Consider the following 21,540-nt stretch of genomic DNA (forward strand, 5'->3'; position numbering starts at 1 on the left):
TTCCTCCTTCCCCTTTTCCCTTGTTTTGCCACAGCAATCTATGACAAAAACATTATCCTTCTGCTGCTAAACAATCCAATAAACCTCTCCACAGGGAGGAAGTTAACCTCTTGTCTGTTCGACTGATGCCTTCCTGACCACGTGACAGCTGCCACAGTAAATTCAAATCATTAGTCTCCCACCCACCCGCCTCCCCCTCCACCCATCAGAGGGGGGGAAAAAAACTTCTATTAGTAATGGAGACCCCGTAAGAGACCTTCCGCAGAGAGCGCTGCCTTCCCCAATTCCCAGTGGAGAAATCCTGCGCAAAAAACTAATTCTACTTTTAATAATCTGTCATCAGGACCAGAGGCAGTCATAAATTATGTGGGGGAGCATGTGCGAGAGGAAGCCACAAGAGGAAAATCAGGGTTGGAAAGAAAATCGGAGCCTCAAGTTTTGACAAAACTTTCCGAAGAATAAATAATAACCTACAAACAGGATTGGTTGTCAAGTCACAGCTGAGTGAGTAGTCAAAGCCATTCCAATCAGCCAATGCAGATGAGGAGTTTATAGGTGGGGCTCCGTCGTTTGTTTTCCTGCACTCCTCCCTTTTTTTTTTTTTTATATGCAAGCCACCTTTTCTCATTCGTGTCTCCTTCAAGCTTATTATATTCAGAGCCTGTTGTCACACCCTGGGCTGGTTTTATCCTTAACTCCTTAAGTGCCAAACAAAAGCCTACTATAGCAGGGATTTTTCTACCAAAGTTGTTTCTGTGCTTCATCAGGCCTGTTGCTAGAACCAGCTATTTAGTTCAGAAGCAATTCTTAAGTTGATAACATTTCAATGCCAAGTTGATGCCACATCATTGCATTGCAGTTTAACTACACAGATCAGATTATTTATCCCTTCCCACCTTGTTCATGCAGGGCCACAGGGGAGCTAGTGCCCGTCTCCAGTGATCATTGTAAAAGAGGTAGACCCTGAACAGGGGTCTACCATCACAAGCCAAAACAGACACACAGGACAAACACTCTCACATAAGGGTAATTTAAAGAGACCAATTAACCTAACAGTCATGTTTTTGGATTGTGGAAGGAAAGCAAAGTACCCAGATGAACGTGGAGAACATGCAAACTACATGCAGAAAGACGCATGAGTGCTTTAAGGGTAAATCTCACAACAGACCTGCTTAGTCCATTTTAATTGAACTCAAGTTTGTTTGCCTAGAAAGTCCAGGTTACGCATTCAGGTGTGAATGCAAAATCAAACTTTGATACAGACCAAAAAAACAAACTCTGGTCCACCTACGAACCTAGATCTGTGAACTGCACCATAAGTGAATTCTGCCAGTTTGAATGCATATGTGAACTCCAAGAGGAACGAAGAACACTCCAAAAGCAAGAAACAGATTATAGCGCAGTGCATTCTGGATCAATACAACCAAAGCAAATGTGCGACTCTACCACTAGCAAGAGAGATGGCTCATGGTCTTCTGGAAAAGACAATAGAAAAATCCTACAACTACCAAAAACTGTCGCTACTTTTTGTTAACATCTTGTGAAGAAGGCTGCCCTCAGTGACTTATTCATAAGTTTTTGTGTCACTTTTTCCAGTGATTCTTGATTTAGCACCACCATAGTCAAAGGGGTGGACAGTTTTTTTCAAAGGGTTTGGATCTTTTGCCACAAACTGTAAAAGCAAACTGCACCAGTTGAAAATGTAACAGATGTTGTAATTTTGGTCCCCAATCCAACCAAATCTACCAGACTATGATATGTGAAGACACCCTGAATCTTATAGCAAATATGGAGAGACATCTACATTCACGACTAATTGAAAAATCAGGTGCTAAACAAGCTCTAGCATTAAACTAATTTTAGTGCTGGAATTAGTTTGATGACAGAAACTCAATATGAAGATCCTTTTTATCTTACAGACTCAAATCTCTTTTCTGTTTGATGGAGAAAACATCCACTTGCTTGTGATGACAAGTAAACAGAAAGGCACTTCTTCCAGCTAAAGGAATATGGGCGCTCTAAACCTTATCCGATCGCTTTAACAAAGAAAGTGATCAAGGGAAGCATGGCGAGGGAGGACACATTTGAAACATGACCAGGGTGCCTCATGAGAAAGCGGGTATAAAACGCCATCAGCCACAAGGGTCCGCTCTTTGTTCCCCATGTCAATATCTGTGTAAACTATCGACATGCATCATAATCGTTCCCTTCTATCAAGTGTGGACTAAAGAACAATCTCCATTAGGTGACAGCGCCCCGGCAGGTTGATAAATGCTCCCTGACGAAAGGGAAGGAATTGTGTAAAATAAAGAGGCATGTTCCAACAAGTCTTGTCAAAATGGTATTGATTTAATCATCTGCAGAAATACACATTCTTGGTTAGTGTAGCGTGGCAGCGGAGACGGCAGAAGCTGGGATACGCTTTACAGTTGTTGACGCGGAGACGCTCTCCCTCATTGGCTTCACAGGTGATGAAACACACACTGAGCCGCTCTCTCTCCCTCTTCAATCAGATGTTATTCTGCTAAAAAAAAAGTGTCTGAAAATCTCTGCTCTATTTTTATTTAGCAGTGAGAAATGTAACTGAACGCGAGTGGGCGAGTCTATATGTACCAGACTGGTGTGACCGGCCGTCTCCTTGGCCTCTCAGCAGAATGCAGGGGCGATAGATAACAAAAGCCCTCCATCATCCAGACACACCAGTGGTGTTCCAGTAGCTGAAGTGAGGTGGCCAGAGGTCTTGGTGTGTTTATTTAACATCAGGGTATTGGAGAGAGTTGCTCACCTTGGGAGAAATGGATCCCCTCTTTCCCTCACTGTAAACAGAGTGGCAAAACAACTGGAGGTCTCATTGCTCTAAAGTACAAGTTCATCAAGCAGGTGGGTGGGTTCATCGCTGGAGCCTTGCAGGAGCAAGTAGATACTATAAAATATGTCTCTGCAGAAAAAAGCTGAGCGATGTGAAACAGGGGTGCTGCTACACATAACACAATACAGACTGAATGAAAATAGTCCAGACTAATTTTCACTCATAGTATGACGTGCAGTGTTATTTTTCATCAGATTCACCCTGTTTTTAGCCATATCCACTTCCCAGTCAGGTCTGAATAGCTTCCCTGTCCCTGCAGAAGAAAAGCGTCCCCACACCATGATGCTGCCGCCATTATATTGATAATTATTTTGCCGATTCATTTTGCTCAAAACGTGCAACAATCTGGAATGTGCTCAGGAATAAATAAACAGCAACAACACTGGTGACGATGTTAAAGTTTGGACATGAATACAGTGTATTTTGAACTTTGAAAGTGAATTTTTAAACATAATAAGTAAACAGCGAAGCGTTGTTCCTTATTCTTCAGTCTTTACTTAATATTTTCTTCCCAAGCAGTCATAACTTCTTATAGTCATTTAAAGATCTTTAGTAAAAAAAAAATGTTGCTACAACTGTTACAAATTTCCAACCCAATCAGCAGTCTGTAGTAATTTAAATGAAATCAAGCCTTGACTGCTGTTTTCTTACAATTGTAATCATTTAGGAGGTCAAAAGGGGTGGTATTATTTGTGCACAGCCCATCTGAGCAGTGATGAGGTGAACACAAGTAATGTGTATCAACCTACAAAGCAAAGATGTGCGCCTGCTGCGACTGCTGAGGGGGTTGGAGACAATCCCACGGTGACCTGACCTTGACATGTCTGAGTGAAATGGCGGTGGAGGCTAATACCTCATCATATTGAGTTTGACTTTGGGCTCACTGTGGTGGGCACCATAAAACAATGGATAGCCCTGTGGACAAACAGTCATAAAAAAGGAAAAGAATTAACAAGGATGACCAAACCAGCTTCAGTCTGCATGGGGAATATTAAAAACCCTGACCTATATGATACATAAAATAAATTCATTGGGATTGTTGCAATGTTTTAGATGTCTGAAAACAAATTCTGACTTTTTTCTACCAGCATCATCACACACTTTAGAAAAATTCAATAGTTATCAGTAAATTTATTCAAGTCATCCAATGTAGAGAAAATTGCTTTTATCCAAATCTCTTGCTGTAAAAATGAAAACTTTTTTTTTAAAGATTTTTTTAGGTATTATTGCATGACTTCTCTTGTCCACAGGATGAACATGACATGAGACAGAGACCTGATTCTTCTTAGCTCTCTTCAAAATGGGAAAGAGAGGTAAACATGCCATTTATAAATTAGGAAAAGGCTAAAAGGAAAGTGCTGCTTACCTAAACTGGCCCATATCAACAATCACAGTGATAACTAAAGAAAAAAATAAACTGGATCTGTGACAAATGATACAGAATTGGCCCAAGTCCATTTTCCATCAGTGAGTAAAACAAATCTCCAAATCTCAGCACTTGAGAATCACTGAAAATTGTTCAGTATCAATGTATTTTTAGGGCTTTTTAAACATTTCACCAATGGTGCCGAAAGGTAGAATAGACAGCTTATTTTTCACCTCATATCCATTTTTACAGTGAAAACCTTTTTTGTCAATGTCAAAAAATATGATTAACAAAAGCAAAACTAAAGCTAATGATGGAAACACTCTTATCTGTCAGGTAAAATGCTATTGTTGCACCATGCAATCTTAGCCAACCACTCCATAAAATGTCTACAGTACGAAAAAAGTCTACCTTTCTAAAATCAGGACATAACTCATCATATCAAGGCAAGAGCTGAGCTCCAGACATTATTCAGTCCAGGAGGACAACTGGAGAGGTGTGGGAGACACCTCGTGTGAGCACAGGACCTTTATATATTACCTCCTGCTCCAAAGTAAGGACACAGAGAATGAAGATGACTGCCCTGTCACTGGAAAAAACAGATGAACCAGCCAGACCTGACTGAACTGTTCACTTACTGCAGCCACGGCCTCATGCAGCAAACCGCAGGCCGGGCAACATCTTTTCAAATATAATTTTGATCAGTAGGGGTTTTGGTGCAGGTGTTCACCTGTGCCTACTCTTACAGAGTCTGTCCAATACAATACAGGGATACCATGCTTGGTTTTTATGGTAACTCATTCTACTGTTAGGTGTTTTAAGGTAATGATGGTAAACGGAGTTTACCATCCTTACAGAATATTGTGCTTCAGTGTAAAATGATTTTTCTTCCCTTTATATTTTGCATGGTAAAATGTCTCACACTCTTGTCCTTGTGGTTGATTTCCAGCAGCTTTTAGATATACATCTGCGCCATCACACCTGATTCAAATATTTAGGGTGCTAGCTCGACTCTGTATTCTTTGAAGACATGCTGAGTAGGAAATTTGATTCAGGTGTGTTGGACCACAAATGCATCTAAACGTTGCAGTACTCAAAGATGATGATGTCACATCCTTCTTTTTTTTTTCCCCAGCCAGATTTAAACATCCCGTGACCATCTTGGAATAAAGCTAAAACTGAAATATGCTTATCCTCAAGTGATCAAATAAGCATTTGAAAAGATTAATCAAACAATAAGGCCTGTTCCTTTCCCCTGTCTGCCATTCAAAGCATTTGATATAAGGAATAAATCTGCATAACATAGCAGGTGATAAAGTAGCACTGTTATTTGGTGATTGTTGTGCTATTTGAGTAAGACATGGGCACATTCTGCAGCACAAGTACATCTAAGTCGTGTGAGGTGGGTATAAACTTTCATCTAAAATAAATAACTGCTACATCAATATAACGTGCATATTTCAAAACCTGATTCATATACTTTACTCAAAACCTTGTATTCTGTCTAACATTTAGTCTGAGACAGGTAAAGTAGATCATTTATGATTTAAAGCTGCATCAAAATGAGCTCATACTCATATTAAACTGGATAAAAGACAAATGCATCACTAAGAGATATCCATTCATCTCACTGTTAAGGCAATTTTAATCTTTATGTCAATAATGAAGATGTGTGTAGTATCAAGTAGTCAAGGTAATTAATAGGAATGTCACCAACATTGTATTAATAGCATCTTGCATGGCATCAATTTAGTGTAAATTGTCGTTTTGACAAGGCACTTTAATTAAAACTATCAAACCAGAATTAAAAGGAGCGTGGTGGTAATTTTGGGAGACTATCAAATAATGTTACCATCTGGTATTTTTTGCATGTCTTATCCCTGCTAATTATAAGTGATGCTCAAAAGGTTAGAGGCATGTTGGCAGATTCAGTGATCACCAGCATACAGTCAGTGCAATAACCACAGGTCAGATGAAATAGGCAAGGAACATAACGCAACAAACACAGTTCCATGCAAAAGTATTCAAACCTCTTGAATCTTTTCTCCATTTTCTCACATCACAAGAAAGTTCAATGAAGGTTACTGGGATTTTCTAAGATATAACCACTACATCAAAGTCGATCATTAGGAAGTGGGAAATGACACATGGTTTCCTAAATTTCTACAATCTAAAAGAATTTGAATTCCGCTCATCTGAGCCCATACTTTATGTAGAACCACATTTTGCTTAAATCTTTAAGCTGTGCGCCCCTTATTGTTGGTACGGATATTTGTTCAAGTTATTCTTCTACACAGAACTACCAGACAATTCTTACTGAGAGGAAATTGCAAACTATTTAACTTTATTCAATAGTCAAGGGACTTCTGAACAGCACCACTAAGGATGGAGTAGCTCTGCCACGTTACTTCTAATTTGATATCTTTATAGACTTTTTTTTCAGCATTGTTTTCTTTAGGTTGAGGCATTGCGGGCAATTATTGTCTCAGATTTTGGATGAAGTAGAGCAGCAATACTTGGCAACAACTGATGCTGTCATCCACGACGTTACTATGAAATATCATCTCTGCGATAAGCGTTTTTATTATTCCAGTTGACATGGAGGGATGTGAATTTAACAAACTAGCAGATTACTATATTTTAAAATGTCATTCAAAATATTTGCTTTTACTTGCTTTCAAGCAGATTCCAAAAGTATTTTAATACGTTGGACATATTAGCACTTAAACCTTTTAAAATCTTGAAAAGGTTTAAGTTGCTAAAACCTCAAAAAGCAAGAAAAAAAGTGTTTCACATAGAATCATGTCAAAAAATTGCCAAAATAAATATCAGTTTACATTAGCGAGTCCCATTTATTTCTCCGACTACACTGAATGATCAATACATGAGTCAGGTGGGAGAATGTCTGCATGAGTAAATGGATTGGTGCAGCGGATGTTTGCAACAGATGAGAGAGTGAACAGCCTGACCTCTTTGCTGACTTGTGTTTTCAGTCAGTCTTCCTGGTTACTATGCGTCATGGTTTGTTTCACTTGACGTGCAATTATTTTTCCCATTAAATACACAACATGTATTTCACTTAGTTCTTTTCTGAATGAATTTTCAATCAAAGGCCATTACACTCTTCAGACAGAGAAAGTTTAGAAAAATAACAAGGCGCAATGGGAAAGAAAATAATGCTCTGTCAAACGGAGATGGAAAACACAAAAATAATCATTTACAAGAAGCAGGTGATGCATATGTTAAAGTGTCAAGACGCAGCAGAGAAATTAATAGCTTTCTGCCATAAGCATTCTCTGATAAATATGATTACATTTGCATACTTCATTTTGCTCTTGATCTGCTGTCTTGGTAACTCTCAATGTTCTTCTGCACATGTTCCAAAATGAAAAGACAAAAAAAATAAATCATTACGATGCAACAAAACAAGCATTATGCATCTTGTCAAGAATTTTTCTATATCAAATGAAAAATTATGGTAACATATCAGTAAGTGCTCATGCTTTAATTGGGAGTAGGCGCAAAACAAATGACTACCATACATTTAACCTACACATGCAGCGTTTAATTATCTGAACTACATCTGGAATGTAAACACTACAGTCTGAATAATGTGTGAATCAATGATTTGAGGAGTGCGATATGGGGTCAGTTTTCTAGGAAGTGTTTTATGCCTCATTAACTTATCAATAAAACCATCTGACACTGTCCGCCATGCGGCCTGATGAGGAAGGCTGTCCATTTCTGGTGTGATAGTCTAGCATTTGTCCAACATCTTGACCTCAGCAAAAGAATCAACTTCTGAAAAAGATTGACAATGGAGGTCACCTTTTCATTATAAATACTCTGTGTGATTGTACGTACACCAATTCTGGTTGAAGTTACAATGTCTTACAACATTATCCATACCCTTTAAAAGTTTTCAATCACAGACTTCAATAGATTGAAACTGAATGTGATAGACCAAGATAACGAAGAGCATATTTGTGAGGCAGAAGGGAAACAATTTCGAGTGGACATCCTTTGTAAAGATGATATGTTAAACCATTTATCATTTTCCTTCCATTTCACAAGTAAACGCTACTTTTTGTCGGCTGTTCACACATCTCAATAAACACATTCAAGTTTGTCTGTAAAAAAATAATTAGTATCAATACTTTTACGAGACACTATAAATCACCTTTGATCTGCCATGATCTAAATCTTTTGGAGGTTTCTGTCACTGTTGGGATGCCTAATAAAGATCCTGCTCCTATCGTGTTTATGCAATAGGTCACTGAAGATACACAGACACACATGCAAACGAACACTCGTTTCAAAAATGTGCAGAATCTTTTGCATACAGTGGTCTTTGGAAGACAAATTTTAAAATAAAGTAACTTGCTCTTCATCCCCTATAAATAATTTTCAAAAACTGTTCCATAACATATTATTCTTTTTTTTTCTACAAATTGGATTTGACACATATTCATTCTCTTCGTTAGGGGAATCTCTAGGTGAGAGTATTTGCACTTTTCCCCTGCTGTTTTCCAGTTCAGGATTCCAATTAACCTGTGCAAAGCGTGACGCCAATCACAGGACGCCGTATCGACAGCCAGCATAAAAAGAATAATGCTGAAAGCAGGATGTAGCTTACTGTGGCGGTAGCGCTGGTGGGTGGGGGTGGGTACTCCTCCCTCACTGGTGACAGAGAAGTTAGCTCCACTCATTTATCAAGTCCTCTCTGGCCACCGAGGGGCTGGCGACTCCCAGGGCCGCCTGCTGCTTGGGGGGCCGGTGCGCAATATGTGCATTTCAGGCCTCGGGTGGGCTGGCGAAAACTGCTGATGTGCTCAGTGCTGCTAAGTTTGATGGATTTGTTGTTGTCATTTGCTTTGGTTGTGTTCCCCGTAACAAAACAAAGAGAATCATTAACTCTTTTGTGCCACATGGAACTCTTATGGGTTGGGGATAATGCAGTACGAGATGGCGTACAGATGGGGTCAGCTGGAGTGTCCTGCTGCCGAAAGCCTTCCAGAATGGGGCGTTGAACATGCATGGACGATCCTCCATAGAGGGGCTGATTACAGAATGATTTAGTGGCCACCGATATCCCCTTTCTTTTTCAAGCCCCCGATCAGCGAGCTCATTTCAGCCACAAGAGTAAAACTGGCAGCGCTCTCCACTTATATTTATAGCCATTTGGTGTTTACCACCTTGTGTGACGTTCTGGCCAGGCTCACGTCCCGGCTATTAATGTGCATCACTGTTGGAGGCTTGTAGTTTCTACTGAGGCTGGCTGGCACAGGTTTCCCTCTCTATAGGAGTGTTACAATCAATGCATTAAAAGTAGACATTTAACTAATAAACACTGCTTGAACCAACCTGAAAACCTTACATTTGTAAAATTATTCAAGGACAATTATACTGAACAACTAAATTAGCAAAAAAAAATAATAAACCGAGGAGGAGTGAATATGTCCCTTGTTTCTTTTAAGATTATTTTGTCCTAAAAGGCTACCCTTAAAAGAACACCACATAAAAGCAAAATTTTATATCCAGTAATGCATCAAATTGACTAAGGTTAAACAAGACTTTTGGAAATTGAATGCAGATGAACACAACAAATTTCTGAGAATCCACCCTTTATCTATTATGTATATAAAAGCTTTAAAACATACTAATTTTATTAATTGGGTCCTCTTGACTCCAATCACTGCTGTGGTTGGGAAGTTTTGTAAATTTGCTGACCCTTTTGCTTAGTGGTTATATAATCCTCAGCACTTGCAGGCTTTATTTATCACAGTTCCAGTTATTTAAAATTTTTATTTGTTGTTTTAAATGTAGGTATTAGCATGCGTAGGTGGGTTTATTGGTAAGACTTCCTTGAGTCACGATGATCAGCAAACTGTATAAAAGTGTTTTTTGGTATTTCTCAACTGGAGTGGGCCTCTATCTTCTGGGCATTGTCAGTGGTGCCAATAAGAGTGATATGAGCGATTTTATTAAATGCAATTATTTCTTAACAGGAGTGTTTGTCCCATCTGAATGTATGTACTCAGAGGCTTCTGATATGAAAAGTGGGGCTTTTTGCCCAGGGCGCTTTTGTGTCGAGGGCAGCACTGAGGTGAAAAACATAAATTGCCAGATATGCCCAAACAACTTTGTTTAACCATTTTCTTTGCTTCTTTTAGTCAGCTTTGAGAGAATGTTCCCTGAACTGTACGCAGGGTAAATAAGTTTGGTAATCAAACTGAAAATGATGTCTAATCTGCAGCTTATGATTAATTGAGTGGATAATACTATGCTAGGAAACAAAAAAAAACACAAGAGGAAAACATCTCTACTATGCTTACCAATAATTTTGAAGGGTATTGTAACTTTTGCAGTATAAAATATCATTTTTAGGTGTTTGATGTCTCTGATTTTCGAAAAGAAGACTTATTTCCTAAGGGAGAGTTGAAGATAAAGACAAATCCTCTTATTTTTCTCTGTCAAGTCATCACAGGCCGAGACGAAATACAAATTGAGATAGCAGTAACGGGCCACGGCAGTTTGCCGTTGACTGTGAGGGTTACAGGGGTGATTGAGTATGTGTTTGACTGCCCGAGGCCGAGGGCTAACACTACTGATACAAAGACAAGGTCGTCTCAGAGAGGGAGTAGCCTCAGCAGATAATCCCACAGTTCCTGACAACTCTGAACACAGGCAATGCCATAGCGTACTTTTAAAAATGAAAGAAGATTCTTGAGGGAACAACATCATCAGGAACAACAGAAGAATGTGATAGAAAGGCCAACATTTTTCTCTTTTTAAGCTTAAGCAGAGACTAATTTACAGTTTTGATGATTCTGTGTGGAACACAAATACTTAACTTGTGTACACAAGCAGTCATTATCTACTTTGGCATAAAATGAACAAACAAGAATAATGGCTACAATATCCAGCAGGAATATTTTATCAATACTGACCACAGACACAAGCCAACCTGTATGTTTCCTCCTTACTTTCATCAATAACGCAGAGGGGAAGCGTTATTTCCCACATAAAACTAATCTTTCCCTTTTATTGTATTTTAATGAAACCAAACTCGTTCTAAGGTGGTAATTCATTCCATTTGTTATGTTTGGACAACTCATTAACATTATCATTTATTATCATTAAATTGAAATTTTAAGCTTCTTCTCCCTTGAGATGCAGTGCGTTTCTTTTTCTTCATTTTGCATTAAAACAAATGTGGGCCTGCTGATGCATTAGATTAATGTGTTCACTCACTGCCTGCTGCAGAGCTCAATTCTGGCATGAAAAACAAGACTCAGTCTGTGTTTTGAGCCTCATCAAAAGACATTTTTGTTTGGTGGGAACGGGGTTTAAATTAGTGTATTTTACTGTTAGCTTTATGCACTCCTAACACAGTAAATGACTGTCAACACAAGCTAACTTTTAGATGGAATGTGATCTTGCTGAAACACCACATTATGCATTCCCAGAGATTTTATTTCTATGTGCACTAATTTACTGACTAACATAATCATGCACATGTAAGGCATTAGCAGCCTTGATTTCCTGTAACATTTGCAAACTCATAATGCTAATGACTTATTTAGACTTCCAGATCAAATTCAAAGTTCTTAATTCTTGCTGAGTTTGCTCCACCACATCAAGCCCACTGCTAATTACAAAGTTAGCTTTTTCCTGAATAAATAAAGTTGATTAATTAGCGAGTCAGAAGAAGTGAAGATGATGTATGCTGTATAAATCACTGTCATAAAGAACTTACTGAAACGTTTCATTTGCATTGCCTGACTTCTTAATTACATGCGCCCAAACTTTGCAGATTTAATGGAAAATGAATAACGTGAAGGGTGAGAGGTTTCACGGAAAATCTGCCAAGTAAAAAGAATCAAGATGTTGAAGTCAGGAGGGGATCTAAACAATACGCTTGTTAGCAACCTAAGACATGATTTATAAGACATGTTAAGCAGTTTTAACCGTATAAGCTCAATGACTGAATAAATAATTAAATACTTAGAAGCTGTTCCATGCCCTGCAGAGGGGCTGAAAACTAAAAATACAAATCAGAACGTTACTTTTTGCTACAGCATCCTCATATGAGCATCATGAGGTAAAAATGTCTAATTTCTTATAACTTCCCTGTGATAATTTTTATTCTCATATCCCAGATGTTGTTCCTGTGTTTGTGGCTTCATTCTGCCTTGTCCTAATTTGGATGCAATAAATAATTATATGGCAATAGCCAAGCTAACATTTTTGGCAGCAAGAACCTGCATTTTCAGTGTTATGAGACAAAGTTACAAAGAAATAAGTCAGATAGCTCTAGAGAAATACTCATTACAGCAATTAGTGTCTTGCTTTTCCTTTGTGGCATGTCATCTAAGACACCTTCTTCCTATTCAGCAAGATTACACTACAGTTGATGTTTAGGTGATATATAATCCCTGTGTGAGTGATGTTGTCAATTTGGCACTTATATCCTATTTTGGTGACCATCTGGACTCACTAGATCGCCCCCTTGAGAGAAAAGGTTATAGATGATAATTATTCAGAAGTCATTTGGTTTTAGAGGTGTTTAGTGCTTATCTGCACTGCAGTTAAAATGCTGACAGAATGCCCTTTATATTTTCTTTTTACAAAGTATTTGGCAATATGAGACACCACTACACAGCCACTGAAAGGGTTAACATTTTTTTAAACCCAAAAAACACTTTCACTATTGAACATTATATGGTTAGAAAAGTAGCCATGCAAGACATAAAATAAATTATGATCAATTTCTTCTTTTAATGGGGTTGCTACGGGGGCTGGGCTGAGTGTTCACTTCTCTTTCCTTACAGATTACATGTGATGTGTTTGACAAATGTTAAGACTTATATGGGTTACCCAACATGCTGTTCTGTGCAAGTCAGTCACTTATTGCTGAGGCACTCTGTCAAATTGATTATCCAGTCAACTAATTCCCAGTCTATGTCTAGCTAAAGTATGATGGAGTCATTGTGTCCCATGGGTGCAATTCTCATTTGGGAGTCTGTCTGTGTGAGTAAGTATTTATGTGAAAGAGGCTAACTAATCAGCAAAGTGGGCCAAAAACTGAATATTGGGTAATCTGGCGCATTTGTGGACAAGCTTTGTAGCTCATCACAGCCAAATTAGAGGATAGCATTTTATAGAAGAAGACCATAAAGCAGAATGGCAATTTAGAGATTGTTACATGACTACATTCAGCTGATTATATAAAGTAGTTTGCTCTCCCACAAGAACCTAGTTAGTTATCAATATTTTTTTAACACATGCACTCAAAAAGCACACATTTTAAAAAAGGACAATTCAAATGAATATATATATATGTGTGTGGAATTTTGTTTCTTTTTTTGTTTTTTACTCAACTAAAACAACTTTTGACCCATATTTCTTTTTGGCACTAATGCAGCTATTGGTAAAGTTATATTTAATGGTAGGAGATAGATTTAATATTTTAACCAAAAACTACACTGAACATTACAATTGTGTTTTTTCAACAAATACAGAGAATTATTTCTCTGTCAGCTTATCTGTAAAATACTGAATTTATATTTATATTTTTGGGGGTTTCTTTGCACAAGCAGTCTTAAGATTTTTTTGAAAAAAAAAAAATTAATAAATAAATTGCTATTCTTTTTGAGTAAGTAAAGTTTACTAGAACAGAGCTTTCAGGGGATTTAGTTATTCATTTATTTACTTTTTGGGTTACCTCACAAAGCTTTTGAATTCCAATACCATACGTTTTGCGTTCCCTCACAATAAGTCAGTTTATGTAGCATCTTAAATACTGAGACAAACTTCTGAGCAAAACAGGTCAAACATGGGCTACCCATTGCCAATTCTCAAACACAAACATGTCAGAAGAAAAGAAAGAAGAAAGTGCATTAAAATTATTTGGACTATTTTTGAGTTATTTTTTAGTGTTAGTTGTGTCGGTTGGTCTGAATGGTTAATAAGGGGCTGTTTACTGTGCAGAGTTAAGAGTTAACGAACATGTTTTCATTAAGGATCTTTAAGGGGTTTTATTTTTTCACGCTTTTCATGGATTAAAATGTAACTTTTGCGTGATGATTTGCTGCAAAAACCTAATCTTCATGATCACCAAAGCAGTGTTTTCATGTTTAACATAATAGAAGAAGTTCTTAGTTTACTTGTTGTTTTGCTTGATCGCCAACCTTGCAGACTTTACGTTCAGCAGGTCAGTTCAGAGCCCAAGAAGGGCACAGTTCAATGCCAGTTGGTCACACAACAACATCTTCTTTATTTCCTGTTGGTGCAGAAAATATCTTTATTATGGTATCCCGTGTGTCTCTGGCCAGGCAGAGTCCTCAGAGAGGAGAGCAGCGGGTGAACGGGGTCATGTAGAACCAGACAGAGACACCGGCGTGACACTGTGACATGTTCAGATTCCCTCCAGTGAGCTGTGCCGTGCACGACAACATGAAACAAGAAAATGAGCCACAAACCTTTTTCTGACCCCGCAGCCACTCAAACATCTTCCCACACATGCTCAACACAGAAAAATATACAGATCAATAATTTTTATTTGTAATACAACTGTTCCTTCAGCTTTTTATTAAAAGAGATTTTGACAGAATAGCTGGAAATATGATTTTACATGTTTTTGGGGGAATGGCTGGACTGAAATAAGCATTTCCTTAGCCGAGTGTTCATCTTGTTTAGTGTAGAGAGCTGACAAGACTCCACTGAAAGGAAATTATACGTCCTCCACTGGGTCTTCTCTCTAAATGAGAACTATTGCCCCTATTAGATGAAGGTTAATAGTCATTTGGTGAGAAACACAGCTGATTTTCAATTGGGTAGAGAAGAGAAACTCCACCAAGCAAACCTACATTTGTCGTGTGTTTTACAAGACCCCTAAATATTCTAGCTCACCCCAAACATGTTTCATTTTTTCCACGTAAAAAAAAGATATGTTGTCGTTCTTTTTTTTGTTGTTTTTTTGTGCCCAGCAGGCAAGAATCAATGACATTTGAAATAATTGTTGTTACAGGGGTAATCTCTGGAGGGTGAATGGGGCAAAACTGTAGAGAAGATTTGAGTAAATTACTGTGTCAGCTTCTATTTATTTGCGACCGGATTGCCAGAGGCGGCACTTCAAGATAGCCATTAGGAGTCAGGGCAATAAAGACAGAGCATGTAGCCATTGTCGAAAAGTTAGCGTGTAATGCAGCAAGTTATCATCAAAGCGCTCCCCGTGGAGAGCGCGGGGCGCACACTGGGGAGAGTACATGTGAGGAGAACCAATTATAGCTCCTCAAATCTCTCTTTCTCAGAGGGAGAGGTCATAAATAGATCGCTACAGTTGTGTACCCTCACTGTATATCTCTCCATATGGCGGCTCTTCTCTGTGTGCATCATTAAAGGTACCAACCATCCTTAAACAGAGCACACATCCTATAGGTTTACAGAGTACAAAAAAAGTGCCTAAAGCGTTAAAATAAAGTTGAAAAGATTTGAAGGGTTTTGTTGTAATGGAAACTTTGTATTCTTTTTAGGAGCATCTCCTTTTAAATGTAAAAAATAAGCTTTAAATGAATTCATATTTTATTGTAGAAACGCAATCTCTCACTGGACATAAACATCCAAACGTTAACATTACTCTTTATAAGGCGGGGAAATAACTATTTGATAGTCAGAAGTAGGCCTACTGTTTATGTTTTGCAAAATTATATTTCTCACAATTAGAGGCAACAATTAAGTTGATCCATGTGTCAAACTGGACAATTAGAATTAGACTAATAAGTACACTACAACTTCCCAGTTGTCCAGGTGTTTAATGAATTTAGAATATGAAATAAATATATATCTACTGGGCAAGAAAGCCAGAATGTTGTGTACTCTATTGGATTAATCACCAGAGTCAATTTTAGTATGTACACAAATTACCAGAACCTAACTCCAAATTTTACTACTGAATGAAGTATCTTACTGACCACAATTGACAGCATTTGCAATGCGGGATTTATAAAATTTGCACAAGTTATCAGTTGGACTGAGTTGTGAACTTTGACTAGGCCATTCTAATAAATCCACATTGTTTGGCATCAACAATTCCAGTACAGCTGTAGGACAGCTGTACTGTCCTACAGTAGACCTGTAGGACAGTACACTACATGTTATTTGATCAAATTTTGGAACGTCATACTGCGTGTATTCTAGTCTTCAGACAAATTTGCGCACTGGTGTGTGATAAATATCATAAACATGGTGAAATATTACATGTAAGTGAAATATTACATGCAGGGAAGCTTTTAATAAAATGCATTTAAAACATTGGGCATTTTAAAAACTTTGAAATCACTTATCTTAACAGTTCTCTGTTAATATGACAGTTGTAGCAGCTTGTTATCTAAGTAATCACTCTGAATATTCATTATGTCAAAGCAATGTGCTCTATTTCAGGCATACAGTCTCAGAACATAACTACGTCCCTTGGGATATGTTGATTAAAATGCAAATTTTACTACCAATGCAAAAGTACACAGTTTGCTGCAAATTAAATCACATGAAGCTGCTTCAAATAACAGACAAGCATGAAGAAGTTAATCCTTTCCCTCAGTGAAAATGGCCTGTTTAGCTGTAGTTTTGAGGATATTAGCAGGAATAATGGTAAAACAATGAATATGTAAGAAAGTCTTAATCTGCAGGAAAGGACACCATTTTAATCCCCAGCCACTCAAATGTGGTACGATAACCAGCGGAGGCAGTGACTTTTAAATCCGGGACTTAAGAGAGGAGGAGGGAAGGATCAAATAATGAACAGGAAGTGGAGATGAAAAGGGAGCCTGCATTAATTAGATGACGGCGATGGGCTGCAGCAGCGAAGACAAGGCAGGGAGAGAGGGGATTGAAACTGTTTGTAGGGTCTGCCAAACAAATGGTGCAGGTCCCTGCGGGAAAGAGATTATTATGGGCTCTGTGTCTGTCAAACATCCAAACACAATACAAAAAAGGGAAGGGGAGGTGGGGACGGCGGGGGCCCCCGAGGCAGCACCGCGGCCTCAGAGGGCCCACGAGGACGCCGGCAGGCTCTCCACAGCAACGCTGGTCCTGCCAAAGAATGTCTGTAATCCGCAGACTGACTGAGGTGATCCCGCGGCTCTCCCCGGCGCTGCAGCAGGCTTCCCCATTGTCAGCAACGCTCAAAGAAGGGAAGGGAGGAGAGGTGGCGAGGCACGGGGGAGGTGGTGTCCTTTCTCAGCCCGGCCTTATGAAAGCTCCCCGCCTTTGTCCAAAAATTACAATTGCTCTTTTCTGATCTTTTGTCGTGTCCTGTTGACAGTGGTTATTGACTAAGCGGTTGGACATGGAAAGGATATGACCCCTTACCCTCCCTTCTTCTTTTTTGTCATTGAGGGCTGAGGCCTTTTCACTGGGGGGCTGACAACAACAGAGGAAGCATGTTTTGAGGTTTACATGTAGCTTTATTCTTAAAAGGGATTTGATGAGGCTTATGCAGACAAGAAAAACAAGTTAGGGTGGAAGTTTTTGGTTCAGCAGAAACAAAAAAGTTGAAGAAAGAAGAGCAAGAAGAGAAAGAACAGACCTCCAGATTTTTTTTTCTCTCTCCCGGTTTCTCCTCACAAACAGATGCCAAGGCAGATGGTGGTGAATTAGCAGAAAATGGGCAAAAAAGAAGAAATGAGACAGTATATTATAGGTCCTGGGAGGACAGACGCGAAGAAATAAAGATTAAAGCGGCGCCACTTGCAGAGAGGAGGAAAATCTCACCCAAGGGTTGTGGGAGGTCTTAGGTGTCATTTCTGAAGCATCATGTACATCTGCATGGTTTGCATGATGAGGGATATGTTCTGGGCAGAGTGTTGCAAAAGGCCCATCACGGAAGCAGCAGGACGTCACAGGGGGCATAGTGGGTGAAAAACACCTGATTGATGTGATGATGATGATGATGCATGGGCTGGATGAGTTTAGGTACCAAACGCAATTCAATTAAGTTCAGTTTAAGTAGAAATGCATTAATGTACAATGTCTTGCAAAAATAATTTAATGTGTATCAAGATGAAGCGAAGCATAATTGTGAACTGAAAGGAAAATGATAAATGCTTAGGTCTTTGTTTTAGCAAAGAATTATTCAAGAAAGAATAGCAGACGCATCAGTTCTGAAATCCCAGAGTTGATTCTCTAGAACCACCGTTTGCTGCAACTACAGCTGCAGATTCTGCATATTTTTTCACACACAGAAAAATAGAATTCAAGGCGACAGAATCTAAGTTTGGTTCAGGTCTGGACATTGACTGGGCCATTACAACATAAAAATGTTTTTCTAGACGGTGCACTTCTGCCTCCATCTCTGATCTCCGTATTTAGCCCATTCCATCCTCACATCGACTCTGATCAGCTTCCTTTTCCTTGCTTAGAAAAGCATCCCCACAGCATGATGCAGTCACCACCTTGTTTCACACAAAACATAGCTTCTTAAAGCTTGTTTTCAATCATGATTTTCTTTTAGCTACACTTCAATTAAGTTTGTCACAAACAGATTGTCCCACCTGAGCTGGAGATCTCTGCTGGTCCCCCAGAGTTACCACGGCCTTTCTGGCTGCTGCTCTGTTTCCTTGCCCTTTTAGGTGCATGGTCAGGTTTTGGCAGGCTTTCTGTTGTCTGTCTTGATTTCTTGCAAGATACAAAAGAAGTGAGGCAGAGTAGTCACAAAAAGATATTCATTAATAACACAAGTTCAGAACTTACTCTGGTCTTTGCAGTCAACAAATGTCCCAGGCCACATCAACAGGGTAGACCAGGTCCTTCAAAGGATGCAGCCCCTGAATTTGGACACAACCAAGGTTATACTCTGTCCATTCCCAGACGATGAATTGGACAGCGCTCATAAAATGATCAAAACTTAGAATATTGTTCAAAACCTAGCCCTGCTTTAAGCCTCTCCATTTCTTTGTCCCCATCTGATGTTTTCCTTGGTCTTCGTTAACCAAATCACATACAGGCTGACTAATTGCTAACAAAGTGATTTATGAATGCAACTGCTTCCACTAGGTTTTATTCTGGAATGTGAATGTAAAGGGGAGCTGAATACAGTTTGCTGGAGTGTTATTGCTGCTTACAATTTAAAGAGAAAAAAAATACATACTAATAATGAAAATGTACACATATCGTCATCATGTGCACTTTAGAAAACAGTACTATTACTATACCTTCTTTTTGCCCTTGCGCTGCATTCTATAAATCTATAAATAGAAAGCATTCTCCAGCTATTTCTGCCGAGTATCCATTAGTTTGAGAGATTGACAGAAATAAAACCAGTGAGAGAGCAGACTGGGTTAAGACTACACAACATTACAACCAGTAATTCTGGCTGCCTATTAGATTTATCTGTTGCAGGCTGAAGGAGAGCACGCACTTTGTCTTCAGACATGAAAACAGCATCTCAAGTGTTACAATTCCAGAGGGGGTAAAGTGGAATTGCTGTTTTTACATTTCTGTAGCATTTTTTGCCCATAAGGAATATGGATAACAAATGAAATATTCAGCCACATTGTCTGATTTATCTCTTTTATTATCTGCAAATATCACCCTGGCAATTTAAAAGATAGCTCGCTTTATTCTGGGCCTTTTCGCTGGGGGCCTGACAACCTATCAACGTTATACAGCTTAAACAGGTCAGGATTGCATGAGCATTCCTATGTGAGAGGTTTTGAGCTTGCAGAATTTCTAAATAGAAACCACAAAAAGAGAGAAGGCAAAAGAAGGAGAAAAAAACGGGAAGCATTTTTTTATAGGACGCTACGGAGCTATCTCACTGGCAAAATGATAAATTTGCACGGTGTCCATTTTTGAATTGGAGGAACAGAATCGTATTCATTTTAATTTAAGTGGAAACTTTTCTAAATTTCTCAGAACGTAAATAAATGAACTCTTCTTGAGAAGGTGGCTAGGAGGCAGAGGCTGGGGTCTAGCTAAAGTTTTTGAAGTGTCCAGTGCTCCATTTTGTCTGGAAGCACTAAAATATAAAGTCTATTTTGCAATTCTACACACAACATATCCTAAATACATTAATATTAAAAAACCTTTAAGATTAGGAATTACATGTTCATGCATTACATCAAATTCAATTGATATCAAAATGGTTGAAAGGATAATCAAAACAATGTATTAAAATTGACCAGTTTCTCTCCACGGAAAGAAACTTCTACATTATTTCTATAATATAAGACTCAGATTTGAAGTTTAATGGTTTTAACCAAACACCATTTGCTAGAATGATTCAAATATCCATGAATTCATTGTCTACCTACTAGCCCAGTGGGGACCCTCCACTGGTGCTTATTCCCACCAGTGGAGGGTGTACAACCTAGACAGGTTGCCAGTTCATCCCATGGCAACACAGAGACACAGAGGACAAGCAACCATGAACACACTCAGACCTAAAGACATTTAGAAAGACGGATAACCTTACAGACATGTTTTTGCACTGTGGGACGAAGTCGGCGTACCCAACTACATTACTGTGGGAATTTTGGATATGGTGTTCATTTCTGTTTCTTGAAAGAGTTCGATATCTGCTTCTAATCTCATTGGTGTTTGTTGAGCAGGTTGGCTCCTCAGAGATCTACACTCTGTCTCTGAAGAGAAATTGAAAAGAATCTCATTGTATAAAGGTACCAGTTCAGAGAACAGTTACAAAGTTCTGCAATGCCACATGTACACTATGTCACAGTGAAGACATAGTATATAGCAAATGGGTTTCCAAAAGATTTGGTGGTCAGTGGGGATGCAAAGAGGCTGACGGTAACACAAAAGGAGCTGAAGGGATTTCTAACAAGGATTGGTTGTGTTTTGTATGAAACAAGAATCTTTTGTGTCCTTCATATCAGAAACAGAGCTAAAACCTCCCATAGCCTTGTAAGAGACTGTGCTATGGTCTGACGAAACTAAACTCAAAAAGTTTTGCCTCACCAAAAGAACACCAGGCCCACAAACATGGTGGAGGGGCCATCATGCTTTGGAGTCACTTTGTTCAGATGGAGTTGTGGTCTTGTCAAGGTGGATGTCATTTTTTAACAGTTCCAAATACCAGAAAACAGATCCTCTCATTTCTTCCAAAAAGAATCAAAAATTAAAGCTCCGCGGAGCCTCAAGCGGCCCTCGCAGCCAAGCGCCGCTCCGGCCTATAGCCACTGCGGGGGATCCAGCACCGCCACCCGCCTGCCACCGCGTACGCTGTCACACAGTTTAGGTGCGCGTCCGCCAGGCAATACGCACCGATAAGTTCAGCATGGTTCCCTGG

General features: G+C 39.0%; 1 long non-coding RNA gene across 2 annotated transcripts in view; it reads right to left on the reverse strand.

Annotated features, from left to right (window-relative positions):
- Positions 1-2,351: 2,351 nt before the first annotated feature.
- LOC103481444 (uncharacterized) overlaps positions 2,352-21,540 on the reverse strand; it is a 30,323-nt gene continuing 11,134 nt past the window's right edge. Inside the window, exons 2-5 of one of the 2 annotated variants that reach the window (XR_536295.1) lie at positions 18,987-19,060; positions 18,788-18,911; positions 2,614-2,816; positions 2,352-2,521 (exon numbers count right to left, since the gene is read on the reverse strand). This is a non-coding gene — a long non-coding RNA (uncharacterized LOC103481444). Of the gene's footprint in view, positions 2,522-2,613; positions 2,817-18,787; positions 18,912-18,986; positions 21,533-21,540 lie in introns of those variants that run through there. The other variant, XR_536294.1, reaches the window with a different exon arrangement.

This window comes from Poecilia reticulata, linkage group LG19 (assembly GCF_000633615.1).
Source record: "Poecilia reticulata strain Guanapo linkage group LG19, Guppy_female_1.0+MT, whole genome shotgun sequence".
Taxonomy (NCBI): domain Eukaryota; kingdom Metazoa; phylum Chordata; class Actinopteri; order Cyprinodontiformes; family Poeciliidae; genus Poecilia; species Poecilia reticulata.